This window comes from Caretta caretta, chromosome 2 (genome assembly GCF_965140235.1).
Source record: "Caretta caretta isolate rCarCar2 chromosome 2, rCarCar1.hap1, whole genome shotgun sequence".
NCBI classification, from domain to species: domain Eukaryota; kingdom Metazoa; phylum Chordata; order Testudines; family Cheloniidae; genus Caretta; species Caretta caretta.
Genome location: NC_134207.1, coordinates 84,626,027 through 84,651,469, shown reverse-complemented (window position 1 = coordinate 84,651,469; position 25,443 = coordinate 84,626,027).

Here is a 25,443-nt window from a genome sequence, read left to right as displayed (position 1 = left end):
AGCTGTGTGAAGCGTTTATTATGAGAAAACTAAGTCACAGAAATGGTTTTTGCAATTAGATCCAAATGCTGTTAATAAATGTGGATTAGCATTTTAGTAGCTACTGCTATTAAACAACTAGCACCTTCATGCCTGCACTTCTTGTAACTACCACAAAACATGCCACTGCAACAGCTTTTAGGAATTAAAGGCTAGATTACTATAATTTATATATAAATTGTTATAAATGAGCCATTAATTATCTTGATTGTTTATCAAAAATAACTCCTTGTTTTGCAGTAAATTATAAATAACAGAAACAATAAGCGGCTGTTTATTATAGGACAATAGGGATTCTTGTGACATACAAATCATAAGAACAGAGTTTGAAAGTTACTTTCCAATTAGATGACATCCTATTAACTCAGAGTTATTAAGAACCTATAACATGATCCAAAAAGCTGACCACATGGCTTCATGGATAAGTCACTTGTTCAGAACTTGAAGCATAGGCTTTTTCATTTCAAAATATATAACAGAGGTTGAATATCCATAGAACTGAATGCTGGTAAATGAACTGCATGCAGATAAAATATGGCGCAACAGCAGTTCTCAAACAATGATCTAGAGCAGAGGCTCTCAACCTTTCCAGGACTGTCCCCCTTTCAGGAGTCTGATCTGTCTTGCGTACCCCAAGTTTCACCTCACTTAAAAACTACTTGATTACAGAATCAGACATAAAAATACAAAAGCGTCACAGCTGAAAAATTGCTGACTTTCTCATTTTTACCATATAATTATAAAACAAATCTGTTGGAATATAAATATTGTACTTACATTTCCATGTATAGTATATAGAGCAGTATAAGCAAGTCATTGTCTGTAAGAAATTTTAGTATGCACCGTCTTCTCTAATGCTTTCAGGGTAGCCCGTTGTAAAACTAGGCAAATATCTAGATGAGTTAAGGTACCCCTTGGAAGACCTCTGCATAGCTGCATGGGTACATATACCTCTAGTTAAGAATCCCTGATCTACAGAACATTTGCCAGGAGTCTGTAGTGAGCTGGTTGATTGCCTAAGGCTGCTTATTCTCCTTGCCGCTACCTTCTAAATCACATTAAAGACAACTCAATATCCAAGACCAGGCCATGAAGTTATGCTGGTTTACACCAGCTGCAAAACTGTCCACACTAAACAATTTTCTAGTCTTTTTTTTACATGTGAGCAACTGTTGCCGTAGCCAAAGGAATGTCATACAACCACAAAAGGGAAGGAAGATGCTCACAAAACACTGTTAAAATGTGATACTCACTAAGAAAAGTCTGAGATGCCCTATGGGCCAGCTTTACTGCTCATGCCAGTGTAGTGGAAGCAAAACCAGGCTGAAGGGCCAGATTTTTTAAAAGCAGGCACCTAAAGATGCAGAGAGGCAAGGACTGACCACAAATTAAGTGGAGTTGAATGCACTGTGGGGGTCAACCCCGCATTTGCATCTCACCCCCACTGAAGTCAGTGATATCACAAAGTTATAACTTAGAGTATAGTTTAGATCTAATATGGGTCCGCATGTATATTTTTTAAAATTACTCTGTGAGATCATTTAATTTTCAGTAGTAGAGAATGTTAATTTAGATGGCATATTAAGCTCCTATTTGATTTGTATTTCTATTTATGTTACAAGTATCATATTGTAGTCTGTTCCATATGGACTGCTATAAACACCAGTCCAAGTCCGGGAGTAATCCTGAAAAGTATCCATGCATATAGAGCTTGTTTATCTTGCCATACTGTGATGTAATTCCCATAAACACCAACTCCAGCTGTCAGATGGTGATGTCATAGGGAATGATAGTACAATGCATTCCTGATACTGTGGTGTATATCCTAGGTGTACCAACTGTGTGGCTGTTACTTCTAGGACTAATCTGAAAAATAGATGGCACCTGCCGTAGAATGTAAGAAAACATCTGCTTTAGGTGTGAATTGTCAGGCCCAAAATCAAATGGATTCAGACATCATCACCCAGTTGTAGAACTTGTGCAGGCTTTAAGAATCATTAAATTCTCCATCACCTGGCCACTTTTTCCAGAGGTATTTGAAATACCATGAAGCTATAAACAGTGTGACCTCCCCATACTAGGGTTGTACTTTTAAGATCTGCAAGTCACCTGTCAGGATGTTTCATTGTGCAATTCTATGAACAGATTTTGAAAAGAAAACATTCAGTCATCCTACAAGGATATGGGGAGAAGAATATCTTGCTGGTGTTGATTTCCTGATTACTATTACAGCAAAGCTTCAAACCATGTGCTGCGCAGCCCATGTCAATAACAAAAGGAGGCTTATTGGAATCTTCTGTTCTCCAGAACAGCTGCTGTTCTTGACAGATGTGCCAATGTCAACACAACATTAAGTTTAAGTAATTTCCATAGAGATTACAAACTTTATCAGCATTTCTTTTACTTGGTGCCAATAACGAGGTGCTGAACTGTTTAGCATGAATGTAACCTGGCATAAAAGGCTTGCTGACAGTCAGTGTTCCACACATATAGATAAATTAAGTAAAACTGCATCTGTTGCACACCTTGGCCCTTAATCTTACTAGAAAAAAACATTTCCTTTTATCCATTTGCACAGATACATGATACTGGCATTTACATGTTTAAGGCTTTCTTGATCAGTGGCTTTTGATTATGTAGAATTTTTAATGAGACCCACCATTTGTAAACAGTGAGAAATAAGGAGACAGCAGGGTTAGATGGCGTGGCCAGAAACTAAACTAAGCAAAACAAAACAAAAAACAAACAAAAAAGGGGAACCAAAATCCATCTGTCAATAAGTGGTCATGAGCCAATGAATCATATTACAGTGCACACTTGCTACCTGTGATAAGGTTAGTGCACTTCTAACTAGCACACATTACTCTGTAAGACTTACTAGCTGGTACCTGTGAAATATTCACCAGTTGTGGCTCTGCCTCCTCTCTTCTGCTCTGTCCCTCCTCTGGTTCCTTTCCCCAAGCCTCCGTTGTCCTCCTCCTCATCTGCCTCCTCAAAAATTTATTTGCACACTGTACTTGGATGTTTTGCAATGAATCATAACAAATGAGTTAAGTCAGCAGCACACAAACCAGGTTATTGGAGCTGAGTGAACGATCCATAATGAATAACTTACTTGGCTTGGAGCACGAAGCACAATGGGATGCTAACTCGTGACTGAGGCTGCTAGGAGTTACTGCAATACAAATAATAATAATATTAATAATAATAGAGATTGTTTACCAGCAGTTCACAACAAGTATTCGTGATCTGAAATTCAAAATTAATGCTGTGTTGCTTACTTCTAATTGGATAATATAGGTCCACAAGGCCTTTTTTCCCTATATCTTGACTGGCTGAGCATGATACTTAGAATCAGGTTCCTGGTGTGAATACTTGTGTTTACGAGTTCCAACTTTGTTTACTGCAAATATTCTCCAGTGTTTGCTTAAAATTTATAGTCTCCACAAATATTTCAGCTAGTATTTTGTTTGCTGGAACATAAATAGAAAATGACCACTGTGACAAAGTTCCTCCTCTACCTTGGTGGGTCTTGTGCTTATTGGCAGATTTGCTTACCTCAGAGATTCATGGCAGCCCTCAGTTTGGCCGTTTTCGTGAACCTACAGTCCAGGTCAACTCCTCCGGGATCAAGTAGGGAGTTGAGGGGGGTGGTGGAGGGAACCCGGGCCCGCCCTCTACTCCAGGTTCCAGCCCAGGGCCCTGTGGATTGCAGCTGTCTACAATGGCTCCTGTAACAGCTACATGACAGCTACAACTCCCTGGGCTACTTCCCCATGGCCTCCTCCCAACACCTTCTTTATTCTCACCACAGGACCTTCCTCCTGGTGTCTGATAATGCTTGTACTTCTCAGTCATCCAGTAGTATGCCTTCTCACTCTCAGCTCCTCACACCTCTTGCTCCCAGCTCCTCGCACACACACCACAAACTGAAGTGAGCTCCTTTTTAAACCCAGGTGCCCTGATTAGCCTGCCTGTCTTAATTGATTCTGGCAGCTTCTTGATTGTCTGCAGGTGTTCTAATCAGCCTGTCTGCCTTAATTGGTTCCAGCAAGTTCCTGATTGTTTTAGAACCATCCCTGTTGGGAAACAGGACGTCCCTCGCTTGCTCCTCAGCTATCTGCTTTCTATTCTTTTCTAAAGCCCCCTGGCCTGGATTTTTCTTACTTTTTGAACCTGACTTAGTCTCCCCCCGACCGGGTCAGACGCTTTTTTTGCTTTGTTTTGATTCTTTGTTTTTTTTCTTCTTGCCATCTACGTGCTAGTCGGCCCTCAGCTTGCCGCCAGCACCCACCCCCCCACGCCTGCTTTCGGGCGCAGTTATTTGTCTCAGCTGAGCCCCCTGGAGGGGGGGGGGGGAAGATTGCCGATTTTGCTGTCCGGAGGGGGGAGTGGAAACCCCCAGACCCAGCCATTTTGCTGGCAGCTCGGACTTTACAACATTCTCAGCATGCCGGAAGCCTTGGAACACAGCCAACACAGCTGGAGAAGAAGATTTCAGAAGACAGGAGAAATAATCCAGGGGAGCTATAAATCATCGTGAAGGGGGCCGTAAGACTGAGTAATTTACTGAATTATACTCTCATGGGGGGGAGTTTGACTGTGGTTTACTTGCATTTGTGGCGGCACAGGGGGTGTGACGCGGAGCCCCCCTCCCCCGATCCATCGGTGCCCCTAACCCCCCCACCATTACTACAACTGTCACGGCCCCCCCGCTGTCTGTCCCTGCTGGCAACCTGCCATCTCCCTTCGGATCCAGCTGTTCGCTTTGAACTTTGCCTTTCGGACCGGACATAACAGCTGACCAAACGAGACTCTTTGGACAAACGTATGTGGGTCTGCACCCCCCCTGGATTGCTTATCCCACAGCCCCTATTACTGGACCCTGATTTCCCACCCCCCTCCCAGTCCAACCCCTTCGGCATCCCCCCCCCCCTGCCTGCAACCAGCGGGGAGGAGCGGTTACTTTGCTTTCCCCCTCCCCCCTCCTCCTTCCGGTGTCTCCCCGTCTCTCCCTGCTCACAATGGCAGGGAATGAGAGGGGTGAGGCCGCTTCAATAAAATTAGTTGTCCCTCCCCCACCACCCCCCCTGCCCGACCCCCAAGGTCCCCCCCCACTATTGTTAAGATACATGCCACCCCCCACGCTGGGGCACCGGCAGCAGGAGGCACCGGGGTGATCACTGCTGCTGCTGTGCCCACCGCCCCCCCAGATTCTAGGAACCCTACCCCAGCTGGCCGGAAGGGCCAGGGCAGGATGAAAGGAAAGGGCCCCGCTAAAACCACCAAGCCCTCCATGGCAGGGGCTGCCCCCACCGCTGTGGCCTCGTCATCAGCCGTGGCACCCCTCCCTGCGTTTCCCTCCACCAGCTCTGCGATTGTCCCTCCCCCGGCCCCCAGGACTTATGCCCGGGCGGTGATGGTTCCCCCCTGCCTGCCGCCTCGTCATCTCGCCCCCCCGCCTCCGCCACCATCATCAGCGGCCGGAGCCCTTTCCCCGCCTTGACCAGGAGGCACGGTGTCCGTTGCCTCCTGCTGCCCGCCTCGCCCCACGTGGAGACATACGTGCAGGCGTTGGCGAAGGTGGTAGGACCCACGGCCATTGTGGCGGCCTCCAAGATGTATGGGAAGGTCGTTTTTTTCTTAGCTTTGGAGGCTGCTGCCCAGGAGGCAGTGGAGAGGGGCCTGGCGGTGGGGGGGGTGTTTGTCCCCCTGGAGCTGCTAGAAGACCTGGGCGTTCGCCTCGTCCTCACCTCCGTTCCTCCCTTTTTACCCAATGCTGCCCTGTTACCCGCTGTCTCCACTCTGGGGAAACTTGTTTCTGTCATCAGCCCTCTCCCGTTGGGCTGCAAGGACCCCACCCTCCGTCACGTTTTTTCATTCCGCTGGCAAGTGCAGCTTCTACCGCCAGCAGGGGCGCGTGACGGAGAGGCGCTCGAGGGGTCTTTCCTAGTCCCCTACCAGGGAGCCCGCTATCGGGTCTTTTACTCCACCAAAGAGGCCCGGTGCTACCTCTGCCGCTCAGCGGGGCATGTCCGCAGAGACTGCCCTTTGGCCTGGGGGGGAGGGGCACCCGAAACCCCCGAGACCCGGCAGGACATCGGCCCCGTCACTGCCGACGCCCCTGGCTGCCCGGCACCTAAAACCAATCCTCCTCCTACTCGACCCATCGCTGCTTCCGTCCGGGCCCAAGAGATACCTTCCCTACAACGCCCGGGCGAGCAAGGGAGTTCCACCCTTGCTAGTACCAATCCAGCAGAGCCTATGGAGGAGGGTGTGGCAAGGATATTACCGGGTATAGGAGAGGGCCCGCCCCAAGGAGAAACCCCCGCCCCTCATGCTGCCTCACCGCTACCCCCCAGAACCCCTGAACCATCGCCTCCGCCCCCCGACACGACCCCTGCTAACCAACCTCCAGATGACGCTATGGAGGGCTGGACCCTAGTCCAGGGGAAGCGAGGCAAGCGGAAAGCTCAAGCTCCGCTGCATCCATCCGACGCGGAAGCTCCCCGGAAGACCAGGAAAGGAGGCACTGATATCGAGCCTCCCGCCACAGCCACGAGTGAGATCCATCCACTAGTGTCAGGAGGGGAAGACGGACTGGCATTGGAGGGTAGAATCCCCCCTCCACGGGAGACCCTCCCCTCTGAGACTCCTGAGGATGCCCCTTCTGCCTGGATACCACCCGAACCCCCCACGGACCCCAAGGCGACCGTTGAGGAGAGGCCCCCAGGGTGGCAGGAGCTGGCCTCTCCCCCGTGTATGCGGAGATTGAGGCCCTAGATTTGACCCCAGTCACTCAGGGAGAGCATGATCTACTGCCGGCTGGCCTCGAGCTGGGCAACCTTACCCCAGCTCCCCTTTCCCCATGCTCCCTCCCCCTAATTGCCTTCCCGGGCGAGCACCCTGCAGAAGGTGGTCCGCTAAGACCACCATGGAGCCAGTGCCTAGCATTATTGGGAGCCCCCTCCCTTACCCCTTAACCCTTGACTCTGCTCAGGAGGCACTTTCCTTTAGCTGCTTGCCTCCTGAACCCCAGAGCCTTACCCCTGCCCCTGCCCCCACCCCTGTCCCTGCCCAAGTCCCCTCCTCCTGCAATGCTAATGCCGCCCCTGGGGTTATTTCCTTTCCGCCTTTCGCAGATTCCCCCCAGGGAGCAGTCTTTGCACTTTCTAGTCGCGACCCATTAGGAGTTGCAATTTTTTCCTTGCCATCCCCCTCCACCCCAAGGCGTGAAATGAATTTAACAACCCCAGCCTGTCAGACGCTCCGTCGGTGGTCCGCACCCTGTCTACCCGCCTTAGCAGACCATGAGGCTGTATTAAGACTCCCACCAGGGAACACCTCGGAAATTGTGACCCCACCCCCCCATGAGCTGCGGCATGCACTACGGAAGTTCCTAGAACACACCCGTGGCTCCCGCAATAGGGTACAGCTGGCTCTTCAGCTATGGGGGGACTTTGACCAAATTCTCCAGGCCATAAGGGCCCTTATAAAGGAGGGCAAGGGGCAAGGAAGGTGCGGTGCTGCGGCCTACGAGCGAGCCCGTGGCTTCCGACACGATCTACTCATCCACGGGATGGGTCACGGGTTGCTGCGCAACCCGCCGGGGGCCCTGAACACCCCCACCAACAAGAAACCCCCACCCCCCCAGCCCTCCGCACAACGCCTCTTATTATTGCGACCATGAATACCAGGGGCTGTAGGATGGCTCTCCACAGGTCCCAGGTGCTCTCTTACCTTCAGGAAGGGGGGTACTCTGTAGTTTTCCTGCAGGAGACCCATACGGACCCGGCCGCCGAGGACAGATGGCAGCTGGAGTGGGGGGCGGGGTATACTTTAGCCACTTCGCAAGCTGGAGTGGCGACCCTGTTCTCCCCCAACCTACGGCCCGAGGTGCTAGGGGTCACTGAGGCCGTGCCGGGGCACCTGCTGCACCTTCGAGTCCGTATGGAGGGGCTCGTGGTCAATCTTGTTAACATCTATGCCCCGCAAATGAGCTCCAGGCGCCCACAATTCTATCAGCGCGTGTCCGACTTTCTCGGCATCCTAGATTCGCACGAGTGCCTGGTCCTGGGAAGGGACTTTAACACCACCCTCGAGGAACGGGACCGCTCAGGGGCTGAGCCCGGCCGCCGCTAATATTCTCCAAGGGATAGTTGAATATCACTCCCAAGTGGACGTCTGGCGTGACCATCACCCACATGACACTTCCACGTTTACTTTTGTTCGGGTGGAGGCCCATCGGTCACACCACTCTCGGTTGGACCGTATTTACTTATCCCGTTTCCATCTTTCACAGGCCCACTCCTCCGCCATTTGGCCGGCCCCATTCTCCGACCATCACTTAGTCACCGTAACGGTCTCCCTCTGTGCAGAGAGACCGGGGCCGGCCTATTGGCACTTTAACAACAGCCTGTTGGAGGACGAGAGCTTCGTGACATCCTTCCGGGAGTTTTGGCTGGCCTGGCGAGAGCAGTGGCGTGCCTTTCCCTTGGTGCGGTGATGGTGGGATCTCGGGAAGGTGTGCGCCAAGCTCTTCTGCCATGACTACACTCGGGGCACCAGCTGACAGAGAAATGCGGCGATAGAGCAGTTGGAACGGGAGGTCTTAGAGATGGAGAGGCGCCTGACTGCCAACCCCGAGGACCCGTCCCTCTGCGGAGCGTGCCGGGAGAAGCGGGAGGAGCTCCGGGCCCTCGAGGACCACCGGGCCTGAGGTGCCTTTGTTCAGTCCCGCATCCGCCTCCTTCGGGAGATGGACCGCTTCTTCTATGCCCTGGAGAAAACGAGGGGGGCCAAGAAACACGTCACCTGCCTTCTTGCGGAAGACGGCACCCCCACTCACGGATCCGGAGGAGATGTGTGGGAGGGCCCGTGACTTCTACACAAGCCTTTTCTCCCCGGATCCGACCGACCCTGGCGCTTGCGGGGTGCTCTGGGAGGTGCTCGCCTTGCTGCCGAAGAAGGGGGACCTCCGCGATTTATGAAACTGGCATCCCGTCTCACTCCTTAGCACAGATTACAAAATCGTAGCGAAAGCAATCTCGCTGCGGCTAGGGTCCGTGATGCCGGACGTGATCCACCCAGACCAGACCTATACTGTCCCGGGTCGCAGCATTTTTGACAACCTATTTCTAGTCCGAGACCTTTTGGAACTCGGACGGAGAGATGGTCTGTCATTCGCCCTCCTGTCTCTTGATCAGGAGAAGGCGTTCGATAGAGTAGACCATGGGTACCTCCTGAGCACTCTGCAGGCGTTTGGATTCGGACCTCAGTTTGTGAGTTTTCTCCGGGTGCGTCCGCCTGGTCCTGACCTCTGTCCCTCCTTTTCTCCCCAATGCAGCCCTGCTACCCGCCCTTTCCACCCTGGGGAAATCTGTTTCTATCTTCAGCCCTCTCCCGTTGAGCTGCAAGGACCCCACCCTCCGTTACATCTTTTCCTTCCGCCGGCAAGTGCAGCTTCTATTGCCATCGGCGGCGCGTGAGGGAGAAGCGCTCGAGGGGTCCTTCCTGGTCCCCCACCTGTTACCGGGTGTATTTCTCCACAGGGGAAGCCCGGTGCTACCTCTGCCGGGCACCAGGGCATGTCCGGAGGGACTGCCCCTTAGCCCGGCAAGGAGGGGGCACCTGGGATCCCTGAGACCCAGCAGGACATCGGCCCCGTCATTGCTGATGCCCCTGGCCGCCCGATACCTGAACCCACCCCCCTCTTATTCAGACCACCACTTCTCCCACTCAGGCCCAAGGGGCACCTCCCCTACAATGCCCAGACGAGCGGGAGAGCCCCGCCCTTGCTGCTGACAATCTGGCGGGGTCTATGGAGGAGGAGGGTGTGGCAGAGATACCACCAGGCATGGGAGAGAGCCTGCCCCAGGGAGAATCCTCCTTCCCTTATGCCGCCCCACCGTCCTCCCCGCAAGCCCCTGAGCCATCGCCTTTACCCCCTGATACGACCCCTACTAACCAGCCCCCAGATGATGCCATGGAGGGCTGGACCCTAGTCCAGGGGAAGCGAGGCAAGCGGAAGGCTCAAGATCCGCCTCATCTACCCAAGGCGGAGGCCCCCCAGAAGATGAGGAAGGGGGGCACTGATGCCGAACCTTCCGCTTTGCCCACGAGTGCGTCCCATCCACCGGTGTCAACCAGGAAAGATGTGGTAGCACCGGAAGGTAGAGTCTCCCCTCCACGGGAGACCCTCCCCCCGAGACCCTCGAGGAAGCCCTTTCTGTCCTGACACTGCCTGAAGCCCCCGTGAACCCCAAGGCAAAGTGGGAGAACCCCGGGGCGATGGAAAGTGTCCTCTCCTCCATGTTCGAGGAGATTGAGGCCCTAGATCTGACCCCGGTCACCCAGGGGGAGGATGACCTTTTGCCAGCAAACCTCGATTTGGGCGACCTCACTCCACCCCTCTTTTCCCCAAGCTCCCTCCCCCTAACTGCTGCTTCTGCTCCCACCTCCGAGGAGCCCTTGGACTCCTCCATCGACCCGGCCGCTGATGGCACCCCGCTGACAACCACCGAGCCTGCTCAGGTGACAGCTGGTGCCACGCGACCAGGACACGAGCCTCCAAGGGCACCCCCCATTAGTGTGGAGCAATTGATTTTCTTCCCGGGGGGGGCCCAACAGAAGATAATCCACCTCCTGATGCTGTAGCCGCTAAATCCACCATGGAGCCCGCGCCCGGTATCACTGAGAGCTCCCTCCCCATCCCCTTAACCCTCGAACCTGATGGGGAGGTGACACCATCCAGCTGCTCACCTCCCGAAATCCAGAACCTCGCCTCTGCCCCTGCCCCTGCCCCTGCCCCTACCCCTATCCAGTCTACCTCCTGCAATGTTATCGCTGCCCCAGGGGCTGTCTCCTTCCCTATTCCAATCGATGACCCCCAGGGAGCAGCCTTTGCGTTCTCCTGCCCCGACCCATTAGGGGCTGCTATTTTCCCTCTGCCGCCCCCTATCGTCCCAGGGCTTGAGGAGGGCCTAGAAGCTCCAGCCTATCAAGCACCCCGTCGGGGGTCCGCACCCTGCTTGCCTGTTTTAGTGGGCCACGGGGCTGCACCAAGGGCCCACCGGGGAACAACTGGGAAACCGTAACCCCACCCCTCCATGAGCTGCGAGGAGAGATGCGGAAGTTTTTAGAGGCTGTCCGTGGCTCCCGCAACAAGGTACAGCTTGCTCTCCCGCGATGGGGAGATTTTTTTCAAATCCTCCGGGCCACAAGGGCCCTCAAGGGGGAAGGTAAAGGGACGGGGAAGCAGGATGCCGCGGCCTACTGGCAGGTCCGTGTCTTCCGTGACCATTTACTCACCTACGGGATGGGTCAAGGACTGTTGCACGGCCCGCTGGGGGATGCGAGCATCCCTGCCAGTGAGGACCCCCCCCCGGCCCTCCCCATGACACCTCTCACCATCACAACGTTGAACACCCGGGATTGTAGGATGGCTCTCCGCAGGTCCCAGGTGCTCTCCTTCCTTTGGGAGGGAGAGTACTCTGTAATTTTCCTGCAGGAGACCCATACGGATCCGACCACCAAAGATAGTTGGCAGCTGAAGTGAGGGGACAGGGTCTACTTTAGCCATTCCACGATTCGGCAGGCTGGAGTGGCGACCCTGTTCTCCCCCGACCTACGGCCCGAGGTGCTAGGGGTCGCCGAGGCCGTGCAGGGTCGCCTGCTGCATCTCTGGGTCTGTATAGAGGGGCTCGTGATTAACCTCGTTAACGTCTATGTCCCGACATTGGGCCCTGAGCGGCTGCAATTCTATCAGCAGGCGTCCGCCTTCCTCAGCACCTTAGATTTTCATGAGTGCCTGGTCCTGGGAGGTGATTTTAATACCACCCTCAAGGAGCGAGACCGCTTGGGGACCAAGCAGTGCCCAGCCGCCGCAGACACCCTCCGGGAGATAGTTGAACATCACTCCCTAGTGGACATCTGGCGTGACCACCACCCGGATGACACTTCCACGTTCACCTTTGTCCGGGTGGAAGCCCATCGGTCGAGCCACTCCCGGTTGGACTGCATTTATCTATCACGCTTCCATCTCTCATGAGCCCACTCCTCCAGCATTCGGCTGGCCCCATTTTCTGACCATCACCTAGCCACCGTGACAGCCTCCCTCTGTGCGGAGAGGCCGGGGCCGGCCTATTGGCATTTTAACAACAGCCTGTTGGAGGATGAGGGCTTCGTGACGTCCTTCCGGAAGTTCTGGCTGGCCTGGTGAGGGCAGCGGCGTGCCTTTCCCTTGGCGCAGCGATGGTGGGACCTGGGGAAGGTGCGTGCCCGGCTTTTCTGCCGCGACTACACCCGGGGCACCAGCCGACAGAGAAATGCGTCAATAGAGCAGTTGGAACGGGAGGTCTTAGAGCTGGAAAGGCATCTGGCTGCCAGCCCCGAAGACCCGCTCCTCTGTGGAGCGTGCTGGGAGAAGCGGGAGGAGCTCCGGGCCCTCGAGGACCATCGGACCTGGGGTGCCTTTGTTCAAGCCCGCATCTGCCTCCTTCGGGAGATGGATCGTGGCTCTCGCTTCTTCTATGCCCTGGAGAAAACGAGGGGGGCCAAGAAACACGTCACCTGCCTCCTGGCAGAAGATGACACCCCCCTCACGGAACCGGCGGAGATGTGCGGGAGGGCCCAAGCCTTCTACACAAGTCTTTTCTCCCCAGATCTGACTGAATCTAGCGCTTGCAGAGTGCTTTGGGAGGAGCTCCCTACGGTCAGCGCGAGCGACCGAGACCGGCTAGAGTTGCCTCTCACTCTGGCTGAGTTCTCAGAAGCCCTCCGTTGTATGCCCACCAATAAGTCTCCAGGTATGGACGGGCTGACCGTGGAGTTCTACCGCGTGTTTTGGGACGTCCTCGGTCCAGACTTAGTCACCGTCTGGGCTGAGTCTCTGCAGAACGGGGTCCTTCCTCTCTCGTGCAGGCGAGCTGTGCTCATCTTATTGCCAAAGAAGGGGGACCTCCGCGATTTACGAAATTGGCGTCCCGTCTTGCTCCTCAGTACGGACTACAAAATCGTAGCAAAAGCAATCTCGCTGTGGCTAGGGTCTGTGCTGGCGGACGTGATCCACCCAAACCAGACCTACACTGTCCCGGACGGCAGTATCTCTGATATCCTATTTCTGGTTTGGGACCTTCTGGAACTCGGGCGTAGAGATGGTCTGTTGTTCGCCCTCCTGTCCCTAGATCAGGAGAAGGCATTCGATAGGGTGGACCACGGGTACCTCCTCCTGCAGGCGTTTGGATTCGGACCCCAGTTTGTGGGTTTTCTCCGGGTGCTGTACGCTTCCGCAGAGTGTCTGGTTAACTCAACTGGACCCTGACCGAACCGGTCAGCTTCGGGCGAGGAGTATGGCAGGGGGTGCCCCCTCTCAGGCCAGCTGTACGCTCTGGCGATTGAGCCCTTCCTCTGTCTCCTCCGCAGGAGGTTGACAGGGTTGGTGCTGCGAGAGCTGGAGCTGCGGCTGGTCCTGTCGGCGTACGCTGATGACGTGCTCCTCGTGATCCAGGACCCCAGCGACTTGGCGCGGGTGGAGGCTTGCCAGGCCATCTATTTGACAGCCTCCTCCGCCCGGGTCAACTGGGTCAAGAGCTCTGGCTTGGTGGTAGGAGACTGGCGGCAGGTGAGCTCCCTCCCACCTGCGCTTCAGACCATCTGGTGGAGCGCAGGTCCGCTGCTCTATCTCAGCGTTTACCTTTCAGCCACACATCCCTCTCCGCCAGAAAACTGGCAAAATTTAGAGGGCGGGGTGATAGAGTGGCTCCGGAAATGGACAGGACTACTCTGATGTCTCTCCCTCCGAGGGAGAGTGCTGGTGCTTAATCAGCTAGTCCTGTCAATGCTCTGGGACTGGCTCAACACCCTGGTCCCGGCCCCGGGTTTCCTGACCAACCTCCGGACATTGGTTCTGGGGTTCTTTGGTCAGAAACGCACTGGGCCCCTGTAGGGGTTCTTCATCTACCCCTGAAGGAAGGAGGACAGGGCCTGAAGTGTCTACACACTCAGGTCCATGTCTTCCGCCTCCAGGCCCTACAGAGGCTCCTCTATGGTGCAGGCAGTTCGGTGTGGAGCACACTGGTGCACGCCATCCTGCACCACATCTGAGGGCTCCGATATGACCGGCAGCTCTTTTATCTCCGTCCGGGAGGTCTTCCGCGAGACCTCTCCAGGCTGCCAGTCTTCTACCAGGACCTCCTCCGGCCTTGGAAACTGTTTTTAATGACCAGGTCCATGGCGGCCACCGAGGGGGTAGATCTCCTCGCGGCGCCCCTGCTACACAACCCCCAGCTCCGTGTGCAGGTGACGGAGTCCCGTTCGGTGCGCCAGAGCTTGATCCTGGCAGAAGTCACGAGGGTCGGAGACCTCCTGGACTACGACCGGGGAGACTGGCTGGATCCCCTGATGCTCACCTGGCCCATGGGGCTCTCCAGACCTCGCACCCCCCGGCGCGTACTTCAGGAGGTGAAGGCCGCATTGTCTCCCGCTGCTCGAGCTTACCTTGACCGGGTCCTGCTCGAGGGCACGCCCCGCCCACCCTCTACCCCAGGCCCGCCGGACTTTTTAATTGGACCCCTGCCCTGCAGATCCAATCGACCCCCCCCACCCCTTCACTGTGAGCCGGCTGCATGAACTGCAGCCGGTACACTTCCAAACTGCGCCAAGGAAACATCTATACACACTCGTGCTCCACACCCTTCACGCCCTCACCCTAGTGTCCCGCCCCGACACAAAGTGGCGAGACCTTCTGCCACCTTTGGAGGGTGAGCAGCCCCGGTGGGCCAGCCTATATTCCACCTTGTTTCTGAGGCCCGTCAGGGACATCAGTTGGCGGCTCCTTCATGGAGCTGTGAGCACGGGCACGTACTTGGCGCGGTTCACCCCCATCCCAGATACTTGTCCCTTTTGTGGTATGAGGGAAACCCTGGTGCATGTATATTTGGAGTGCGCCAGGCTGCAGCCCCTGTTCTGGCTCCTCACAAATCTCCTACTACATTTTTGGTTGCATTTTTCCCCTCACCTTTTTATTTATGCACTCCCCTCTGTGGCCTCACAAAGTCACGGGATCTCCTCGTTAACCTCCTCCTGGCCCTGGCTAAAACAGCCATCTATGAAACCAGAGAGAGGAGGTTGGCCGATGGAGTTTCCTGTGACTGTGGGGCCATTTTCCGATCCTCGGTCCGTTCACGTATCTGGGCGGAGTTCCTCTGGGCGGCATCCACCGACTCCCTTGATGCTTTTGAGGATCGGTGGGCACTGTCTGAGGTTCTCTGCTCGGTGTCCCCATCCGGGTCCCTTTGTCTGACCCTTTGATTGGGGGAGAGAGTAAGGGACCCCAGCCCCAGCCATTGCTGCTGTGGACACCACCACCCTAGAGGGGTCCTTTCACACGTGGGTGCACGTGCCCGCCCCCCGGATTGTCCACCCCACAGCCTGCCCCTCTTGTTGGGTGCTTTCAGAGGAGGGAATTGTTGGTGCCACTTGGGCATGGCGCCAGGTAACTCGAGGGGGTGGAATGCCACGAGAGTCAATGAAGCCCCCTCGCTCTGGGCCATCAGGTAACTCGGAAGGGTGGAAAACCACGAGAGTCAAGGAAGCCCCCTGCTCTGGGCCCAGGCAAGCTTGAACACTTCCCTCCCCTGAAGCTAATGACAAAACAATTGTGATTGGTTGCTGTGTTACACATTGCATATGCTGCTGTTTTTACTTTGTAAGTGTGTTATGCAAATAAAAACATCTTTTGCTTCAAAAAAAATCACTCTCCTGTAGCCCTCTGGCCATCGTCATCTCTCCCGCCCACTGCCTCCACTACCATCTATAGTGGCTGGGACCCCTTTCCCACCATGACCAGGAAGCACAGTGTCCGTTGCCTCCTGGTGCCTGCCTCATCCCACGTGGAGGCCTATGTCTGGGCGTTGGTGAGGGTGGTGGGGCCTATGGCCATTGTGGCGGCTCCAAAATGTATGGCAAGGTCGTCTTCTTCTTAGCATTGGAGGCCGCCATCCAGGAGGCAGTGGAGAAGGGCCTGGAAGTCGGGGGGATGTTCATCCCTCTGGAGCCGTTAGAGGACCTGGGTGTCCGCCTGGTCCTGACCTCTGTCCCTCCCTTTCTTCCCAATGCCACCCTGTTACCCACCCTCTCTACCCTGGGGAAACCCATCTCCGTTGTCAGCCCTCTCCCGTTGGGCTGCAAAAACCGCGCCCTCCGTCACGTCCTCTCATTCCGCCGGCAAGTTCAGCTTCAACTGCTGCCGGCGGCGTGGGACGGAGAGGCGCTCGAGGGGTCCTTCCTGGTCCCCTCCCAGGGGACCCATTACTGGGTGCACTACTCCACGGGGGAGGCCCGGTGCTACCTCTGCAGGGAGATGGGGCACGTCTGGAGGGACTGCCCCTTGGCCCGGCAAGGAGGGGCATCCAGGACCCCCGAGCCTCGGCAGGACACCGGCCCTGTCATCGCCGGCGCCCCTGGCTGCCCGGCGCCTGAAGGCACCCCTCCTCCTTTCCAGTCCACCACTGCTCCCACTCAGGCTCAAGGGGTACATCCCCCAGAGTGCCCAGACGAGCGGGAGAGCCTCACCTTTGCTGCTTGCAATCCGGCGGAGCCCCTAGAGGAGGGTGCGGCAGAGATACCACCAAGCATGGGAGGGGGCCTGCCCCATGGGGAATCTTTACTCCCTCATGCCACCCCACCGCTGCCTCCCACAGTCCCTGAGCCATTGTCCCTGCCCCCCGACCCGACCCCTGTTAGCCGGTCCCCAGATGATGCCATGGAGGGCTGGGCCCTAGTCCAGGGGAAGCGGGACAAGCAGAAGGCTCGAGCTCCACTCCTTTCCACTGATGTGGAAGCCCCCCAGAAGACAAGAAAGGGGGGCACCGATGCCGAGCCTTCTGCCTTGCCCGCAGGTGCGTTCCATCCACTGGTACCGGCTGGGGAAGACGTGGCAGCACGGGAGGGCAGTACCGCCCCTCCATTGGAGTCCCTTCCCTCCAAGGCCCCCAGTGGAGCCCCTCCTGCCCCATTACCATCTGGAGCCCCTGTGAGTCCTGAGGTGAGCGTCGCTTTGGGCACTGGTGGGGAGAACTCCGGGGTGGTGGAAGGAGAGCTCCCTTCCATCTACGAGGAGATCAAGTCCCTGGGTCTGACCCCAGTCACCCAGGGGGAGGACGACCCTCTGCCAGCAGGCCTCAATCTGAGTGATCTCACCCTGGCCCCCCCTTCTCCATGCTCCCTTCCCCTAACCGCTGTTTCTACTCCCGCCTCCAAGGGTTCCCTAGGGTCCTCCATCTGCCTGGCTGCGGGTGGCATCCTGCTGACGGCCGCCGAGCCTACTGAGGCGATGGCTGGTGCCATGTGGCTGGGACCCGAGCCCCATGGGCTGTCCCTCGTGGGCGTGGGGCGACCGACCTCCTTCCCGGGCGGGGACCCCACTGAAGGCTGTCCCCTTTTGATGCCGTGGCTACTACGCCAGCCATGGAGCCAGAACCCGGCATCACGGAGGGCCCCCTTCCCACCCCCCAGTTTCCTGAGCTTGACCGAGAGGGGCCATTTCCCAGCGGCCTGGCTACTGGGGCCCAGGATCCTGCCTTTGCACCTCTTCCTGACTCTGCTCCCGATCCCTGCCCTGCTCCTACTCTAGAGTCCTGCCCTGCCCCTGATGCCAACCCCGTTCCTGTCCCCTCCACCTCCCATGATACCATTGCCGCCCCTAGGGCCGTCATCTCCTCACTTCCAGAGGAAAGCTCTCAGGGTGTGTCCTCTGTATTTCCCTGTCCCGACTCACCAGGGGCTGCTATCTTCCCTCCACCGCCCGCAATTGAGCCGGGGTTTGAAGGGGGCCGCGTGGCGCCAGCCCATCAGGCGCCACGTCGGGGGTCCGCCCCTTGCTGGCCTGTCTCGGTGGGCCACGGGGCTGTGTCAGTGGTCCCTCCAGAGGAAAGCCGGGGACTAGTGACCCCGCCCCCCCATATGCTGAGAGAGGAGATACGGGAGTTCCTTGAGGATGTCCGTGGCTCCCGTAACAAGGTGCAGCTCGCTCTCCAGTGATGGGGGGGACCTCCATCAAATCGTCCGGGCCGCGAGGGCCCTCATGGGGGAGGGTAAAAGGACCGGGAGGCAGGCCGCCGCGGCCTACCAGCGGGTCCGCCTCTTCTGTGACTCCTTACTCACGGACTGTTGCACCGCCTGTTGGGAGCCACGAGCGTCCCTGCTGGCGAGGATCCCCCCCAGCCCTCCTCATGGCACCTCTCACCATCGCAACGTTGAACATCCGAGGATGTAGGATGGGTCTCCGCAGGTGCCAGGTGCTCTCCTTCCTTCGGGAGGGGGGGTACTCTGTGGTTTTCCTGCAGGAGACCCATACGGATCCGGCCACTGAAGACAGCTGGCAGCTGGAATGGGGGGACAGGGTCTACTTTAGCCATCTCACAGTTCGTATGGCTGGAGCAGCGATCCTGTTCTCCCCCGACCTACGGCCCGAGGTGCTGGGGGTTGCCGAGGCTGTGCCAGGCCATCTGCTGCACCTCCGGGTCCATATAGAGGGGCTCGTGGTCAACCTCGTTAACGTCTATGCCCTGACATCGGGCCTGGAGCGACTGCAATTCTATCAGCAGGTGTTCGCCTTCCTCGGCACCTTGGATCTTAATGAGTGCCTGGTCCTGGGTTGGGACTTGAGGACACCACCCTTGAGGAGCGGGACCGCTCAGGGACTGAGCAGTGCCCAGCCACCGCGGACGTCCTCCGGGAGATAGTCAAACACCGCTCCCTGGTGGACATCTGGCATGACCACCACCCGGATGACATTTCCACGTTCACCTTTGTCTGGATGGAGGGCCATCGGTCGTACCACTCCCGGTTGGACCGCATTTATTTATCACGCTTCCATCTCTCACGAGCCCACTCCTCCAGCATCCAGCCGGCCCTATTTTCTGACCATCATTTAGCCACCATGACAGCCTCCCTCTGCTTGGAGAGGCCGGGGCCGGCCTATTGGCATTTTAACAACAGCTTGTTGGAGGATGTGGGCTTCGTGACGTCCTTCCGGAAGTTCTGGCTGGCCTGGCGAGGGCAGCAGCGTGCCTTTCCGTCAGCACGGTGGTAGTGGGACCTGGGGAAGGTGCGCGCCCGGCTCTTCTGCCGTAACTACACACGGGGCGCCAGCCGACGGAGGGATGCAGCGATAGAGCAGTTGGAATGGGAGGTCTTAGAGCTGGAGAGGCATCTGGCCGCCAGCCCTGAGGATCCGCCCCTCTGCGGAGCTGCCAGGAAAAGTGGGAGGAGCTCCGGGCCCTTGAGGACCATCAGGCCCAGGGTGCCTTTGTTCGATCCCACATCCGTCTCCTTCGGGAGCTGGATCCCGGCTCCCGCTTCTTCTACACCCTAGAGGAAAGGAGGGGCACCAAGAAACACATCACCTGTCTTCTAGCAGAAGACGACACCCCCCTCACGGATCCAGTGGAGATGTGAAGGAGGGTGAGAGCCTTCTACGCAAGCCTTTTCTCCCCGGATCCAACCGATCCTAACGCAGGTGCTTAATCAACTAGTCCTGTCCATGCTCTGGTACCGGCTCAACACCCTGGTCCTGGCCCCAGGTTTCCTGGCCAACCTCCGGACATCGATTCTGGAGTTCTTTTGGTCAGGACTGCACTGGGTCCCTGCAGGGGTTCTCCATCTACCCCTGGAGGAGGGAGGGCACGGCCTGAAGTGTCTGCACACTCAGGTCCACGTCTTCCGCCTCCAGGCCCTGCAGAGGCTCCTTTATGGTGCAGGTAATCCGGCGTAGAGCATACATGTTCAGCAGGAGCAAAGATGGCTCAGTTTATTAGGCTGTTGTTGAATGGTCCTCCTTGCATCTTTCTTTTAAATGCAGTTTACTGCCTGTGATAACTGACAAGCCATTATTTTCCCAAAGAACAGCTTTGAACGAGGCAATATTACCTTGACAATGTGGCTCGAAGCTGACCTAGGAGGACCATCTTGGGGGAATTAGAACATATTTCAGAGTTCACGGCTCATTTATTCTTTGGCCTCTTTGCTGAGGTGTCAAGGACTCCATTTAGTACCAGTGTCATGGTGTTTACAACATGGACACTTTTCCACTGGGAAATAGACTGAGACCATGAAGTCATTTCTCATTAATCTCTTTATCTTACCAACAGCTGGTATTAAAATATATGAGCAGAATCAAGCAGAATGAACAAAATCCTAACAAAAATTCTACCAACATGGGTGAGTGAAGGAAACCTCCACAGATGAGGATCACTATTTATTTCACATTTATTCTGTGGTAGTGCCTAACGGCCATTGTGGCCTACAGGCTCAGACCCATTGTGCTAGGCATTGTACAGACATACAATGCATGGCACTCCCGGTCTCAAAGAGCTTACAGATGTTGCCAAAATTCCCTATGGATATCTATTGGCCATTCCCATATTTCAGACTTATGCAGAAGATAAAGAAAAATAACCCCAACATTTGGGAATAAACTGAATGATTGAAAAAATATACTATTTGCTATAAGTACACGTCTGGTGTGGGAGGGTTCTAGAGACCATGATAAACCACTCAAAGTATACACTCATGGTTTCTGATTTCCCTTGCACTGGATTAGAGCCTTATTACATACTATTGTGTGTACATTATTCCATATGCAGCCATTGTATATAAGAGATCACTAGTGATGCACACACTTTATTATACTTGCACCTGAAGTTCTTTATAAACCTTGGTGCTTGAAAGATTAATTGAGTCAGACCAGTCTGGAAATTTAAATCATTTTGTACACCTCCCTGAGGCCTCTATCTCTTTTGAAATCAACACTTTCTTTCCATTATTTTCAAGCCACTTATGCTTGATTCTCCCCCTTAATGTTCTAACCTAGAAAATATCATGTATTTCTCTACTGTTGTAATCCATTCAAGTACATGATAGGTGGAGAGCCCTAGGGACTTACAGTCATTATGCTTCCATTTACTTGGAGAAGGATTTCAATGAAAAGCTCTAGATTCAGACTGGGTGGGGGAGGGGAGAAGCAATGTTCCCTACTATCAAGATTTAGTTTGGAACATCCTGAGCTTCCTTAATACACCATTACGGGGCCATTATCCTGTGGGCCATTTTCATTATGTCCTTTTAAAGTCTCCATATTTCTTTGTCTCTTGTTCTGTGGAGTCTCCTACACTGAGGCCCACCAAAGAGAAGGGAGATATTAAGATTATCTTCTAGTTTTCTTGCCTTCAAGCGAGCCCTCTTATTTGCCTCTCTTTTCATTATTCTCCCCCAAAGAGGAGACAGAAGGAAAAAGGGAGATGTTTTGGAGTCATTTCTCACCACTGAATACATTGTGACGTGACCTCAACTGGGGCAATCGGTTTAGCAGTAAACCTGTTCTTTTTGGTAATGGAGGCCATATACGAAAGATTACGGTACTAAAGACATAACTGGAGCACATATAAAAGATAATCTACTTGTTCACGATGGAAATTTATATAGATATACATATACATAGATAGATAGATGATATTCCATTTTAAGTCTATTGCTATTGAGGCACTAACAGTTAAAATTTTAATTGTTTTAGTTTTGTTGATTGCAGCTCATCTCTCTTTCAATATATTAAATGTCTATTGTATAAATCCAAACAAATCTGTTTTGCAAAACAGTTCCATTGTAACGAGAAATATTGGGCCAGATTAACCAGTAGCCTCTAGCCATTAAACCAGATTTATGGATAGAGCTGCACAAAACAACAGGACCGTACTAGTAAATTAACTCATTATTTTCATTTTCACAAGGTCATCTGACAGGGATTGATTAATGGGGGAGGTATGGCATTGAAAATGTAATCTGCGGGTTAGTAAAAATTATTTTTCCCCTACACAACTCTCTATTGTGCTAATTTTTGTGGACCTTTTCTTACAGGCTTTGATATTCTATTTTTTTAAAACATTTTCTTCTCTATGTTATTTATCATTTGATTCCTGCAGACTCATAATTATTTCAAAAGTTTCATAAAAGAAATAGGAAAGCAATCACAAAATTTCTCATGATATACCTCTACCACAAAAAATGAATCAGACAGACTGTATGAAATAGACTGGTATTATTAATAGTTGGATTTATCCTGGTACTAAAGGTTTTGGTATAATTCATGTCAACATAAGTCATTAGCTGCACTTTGTTAAATGTCCATTTGTTGTTTGTTGATGGCTTTGAATGATCATTTATCCAGTTTAATATCTTATTAAAAATGTAAGCCCTACATGCATAGCCATACATTTATATTTCACGAGATAAAATATGTGGAGATAAATTTCACATAAATATATATATATATAATCATAGGCTGTAATCATGCAAGCAATTCTGCACAGGGACCAGAGTCTGCCTGCAAACAGGACTGGGGCTGAAATGGAAGCATTACCCCAAGGTGACACTGTAATATTTCAGGGAAATATGCAGATTTATAATCTTTCTTAAACTTCTTTAAAAAAAATACTTCTGGCACCTTTTAACAGCGCAAAATCAAATCAGCCTTCCAGAGGACTCAAAGATACACTAGATGTACAGATTAGCCTCCGTGCAAAGCTCCAGCGGGAGCTATTCATCAAGAGACTTTAGCTTTGGCAAACAAACTACTCCAAGCTCACAAGATCTCCTCCACCTGCATGTTCGCCTGATACCAACGATAGGCTTTTAGTCTAAGAGACCTGGGGCTCCTGGGCTGCCAAGTCACTGGAGACCTTTTAAGATTGGTGTTGTTCAATTTACTTACTAATAATGTAGAAAAAGGAGTGAACTGCGTAGCACCAAAATTTTCAGATGACATGAAATTATTTAGTATAATCAAGACCAGAGAAGACTTGAGAAACATCAGAGGGACTTAACGCTAGGTGAGCGGGCAACGCGATGGCCAATAAAATTCAGTGTTGACTAATGCAAGGCTATGCACACTGGAAGAATAATTTCAACTGCTCAGGCATATTGACTGGGTTCTATTTTAATTGTACCACTAAAAAAAAAAAAAAAAAAAAAGACTTGGGCGTCATTGTAGACAGTTCAGTTAAACCCTGACAAACACACAGTTTACCCGCTGCCACTGCAGCCTTGAGTTTCAGCCACCATGACAACAGGAACTCTCTTTCTAACTGATCGACAGTGCTGGGTCAGGTGGCAAGGTCACTGTTGTAGAGCATTCAGTTAGCAAATTTCACAGAAAGAAACTTGGGTTTAAAGATGCAGAAACTGTAAAATGTTTGTGTGTGTTCCCTTTTTAAATATTTGGTCACTGAACATTTTTTTCATATAAAATTCCAAGAAAATGTTAATTAACCACAAACATGTATAGTAGATCCATCCTGCCGTATTTTGCAAGTCTCCCTTGTTTCTTTTTTTTACTGACACACAAATCTTGTTTTGAGGAACATTTCTTAGAGAAAGTTTCTGATTTAAAAAAATGAGTGGCAGAAGTAGTGACAACTTGGATTAATTGTATTTTATAACCTGAGAGGGTACTAGCCAGCAGTAAAATGTTTTCCTTACCTATGCTTTGGGGGAGGTCTCTTTTTAAATAGATATTCCATAAATCTTTGTGTGACAAATGCTTGACTATTGGTCTCAGGGGATATATCATTTAAAGAGAAGCATTGCAGTAAAAACCCTATTATGCAACTCATGAACCAATAAAAAACAGTTCATTACCTTCAGCATTACAAAGGGGTGTCTGCATTACCACATCAATTTATTGTTGTTTAATATACAGTTACCTAGCATGTTTATTCTATCTTGAGCAAAATAACATTAAATATAATTTGCCTAAGACTTAAAGTGAAACTCTTTTAGTAAAAACATATATACTGCAAGCTAAACATTTGTATCCTATCATGGTTCTCTTTTTGTCATCCAATAGCATAATGTCAATGATTATGAAGAGTAGTTGCATTAAATAGATCATGCAATTCAGCTTCATTAAGATATTTGATCAACCTGAATACTTAATCTGCTACTTTGTTTACTCTAGCATCATGCATATTCTTTCTTAATTATCTTAGGCAATTGGCATGCATGGCAAGAAAAATGTGAAAGTGAAGGAGGAGGAAAGGCATGTGTACTTTGAAACATATCAAACTTTGTTATAACTTCCTTCACTTTCATATTTTTCTTGCTGTGTATGCCAATTGCCTAAGATAATTAAGGAAGAATAGTCAGGATGTGAAGTCTCCTTTTTAGGTCCAGTGATTAAACTGGACTTATGAAATTAACAAAGTGAATTCCATCAGTTTTAAGGAAATCCTATTGTTTATAGGTCCAAATTCCCCTCTCAGTGCTTCATTGCCTGTATCTAAAATTTGAAATAAGATGTTTCAAATGCTCAGTGCAATCTATGTGCTTAATTGTCGCTCCACTGGTATGCTGCCAAACTCCAGAAAGATAAGGTCTTCACATACTGTAAATATATTTTCTACGTTTGTGATGATGAAACTCTCAAAGGTAGGAGGACTTAACAAAATGCATACATTTTTCATGCCGTCATCTGAAAGAGGCAGATTTGGGTGTCAGATCTGACTGCCAGAAGCTGGGAGTGGACAACAGGGGATGGATCACTCAATAATTGTCCTGTTCCATTCATTCCCCCTGAAGCACCTGGCATTGGCCACTGTTGGAAAGCAGGATACTAGGCTAGATGGACCATTGGTCTGACCATTCTTATGGAGTCAATTCACTCAGCATATGTAACATGGTATTAAAAACAGAGGCTAGTAATGGCTTGATTAATATTGTGACTCTCAGTACACATTGTATTTCTGGCTCACTGTAATCCTTTCATTGGTTTATGAACCCAAGACCTCCAGGGAGCATCACAAATTCACATGATGTCCCGCAGTGCTTGATTTTGCATTTGGATTTCTGAGTTAGCTAAAAGATGGACAAAAATTCAATTGTCCAGACAGCTCAAGAGGATATTGTCAGACATATGACTTGTGTAAAAATGAAGCTGTCAGTCTAAATGAGTTTTTCTACATCTTCCATCTAATTCTGAAAACCAAACGCAAAGTCCAGCACTCAGGGACTCCATGTGGCTTGGTGATCCTCCCTGAAGGGCCATAAACCAATGAATAGATTACAATGAAATATAAATATTGAGAGCTATTGTAGTTACTTGGGCCCTTAGAAAAAGAGCTTTTTGTTATTATTCACAGAGAGAAAATCTTGGCTTCTGATCCTGCTGCCAATAAAATCACTGGCAAAACTCAGAGTGATTTGTAGACTAATTGTCTAGTCTCCTGTAGGCTGTAATAATTTGATCTAATTGTGGTTGTCAGGATTAGTGTGCTGGTGGCGATATACAGGAAGTCAGACTAGATGATCTGTTGGTCCCTTCAGGTCTTAAACTCTGTGACTTCAATGAGAGCA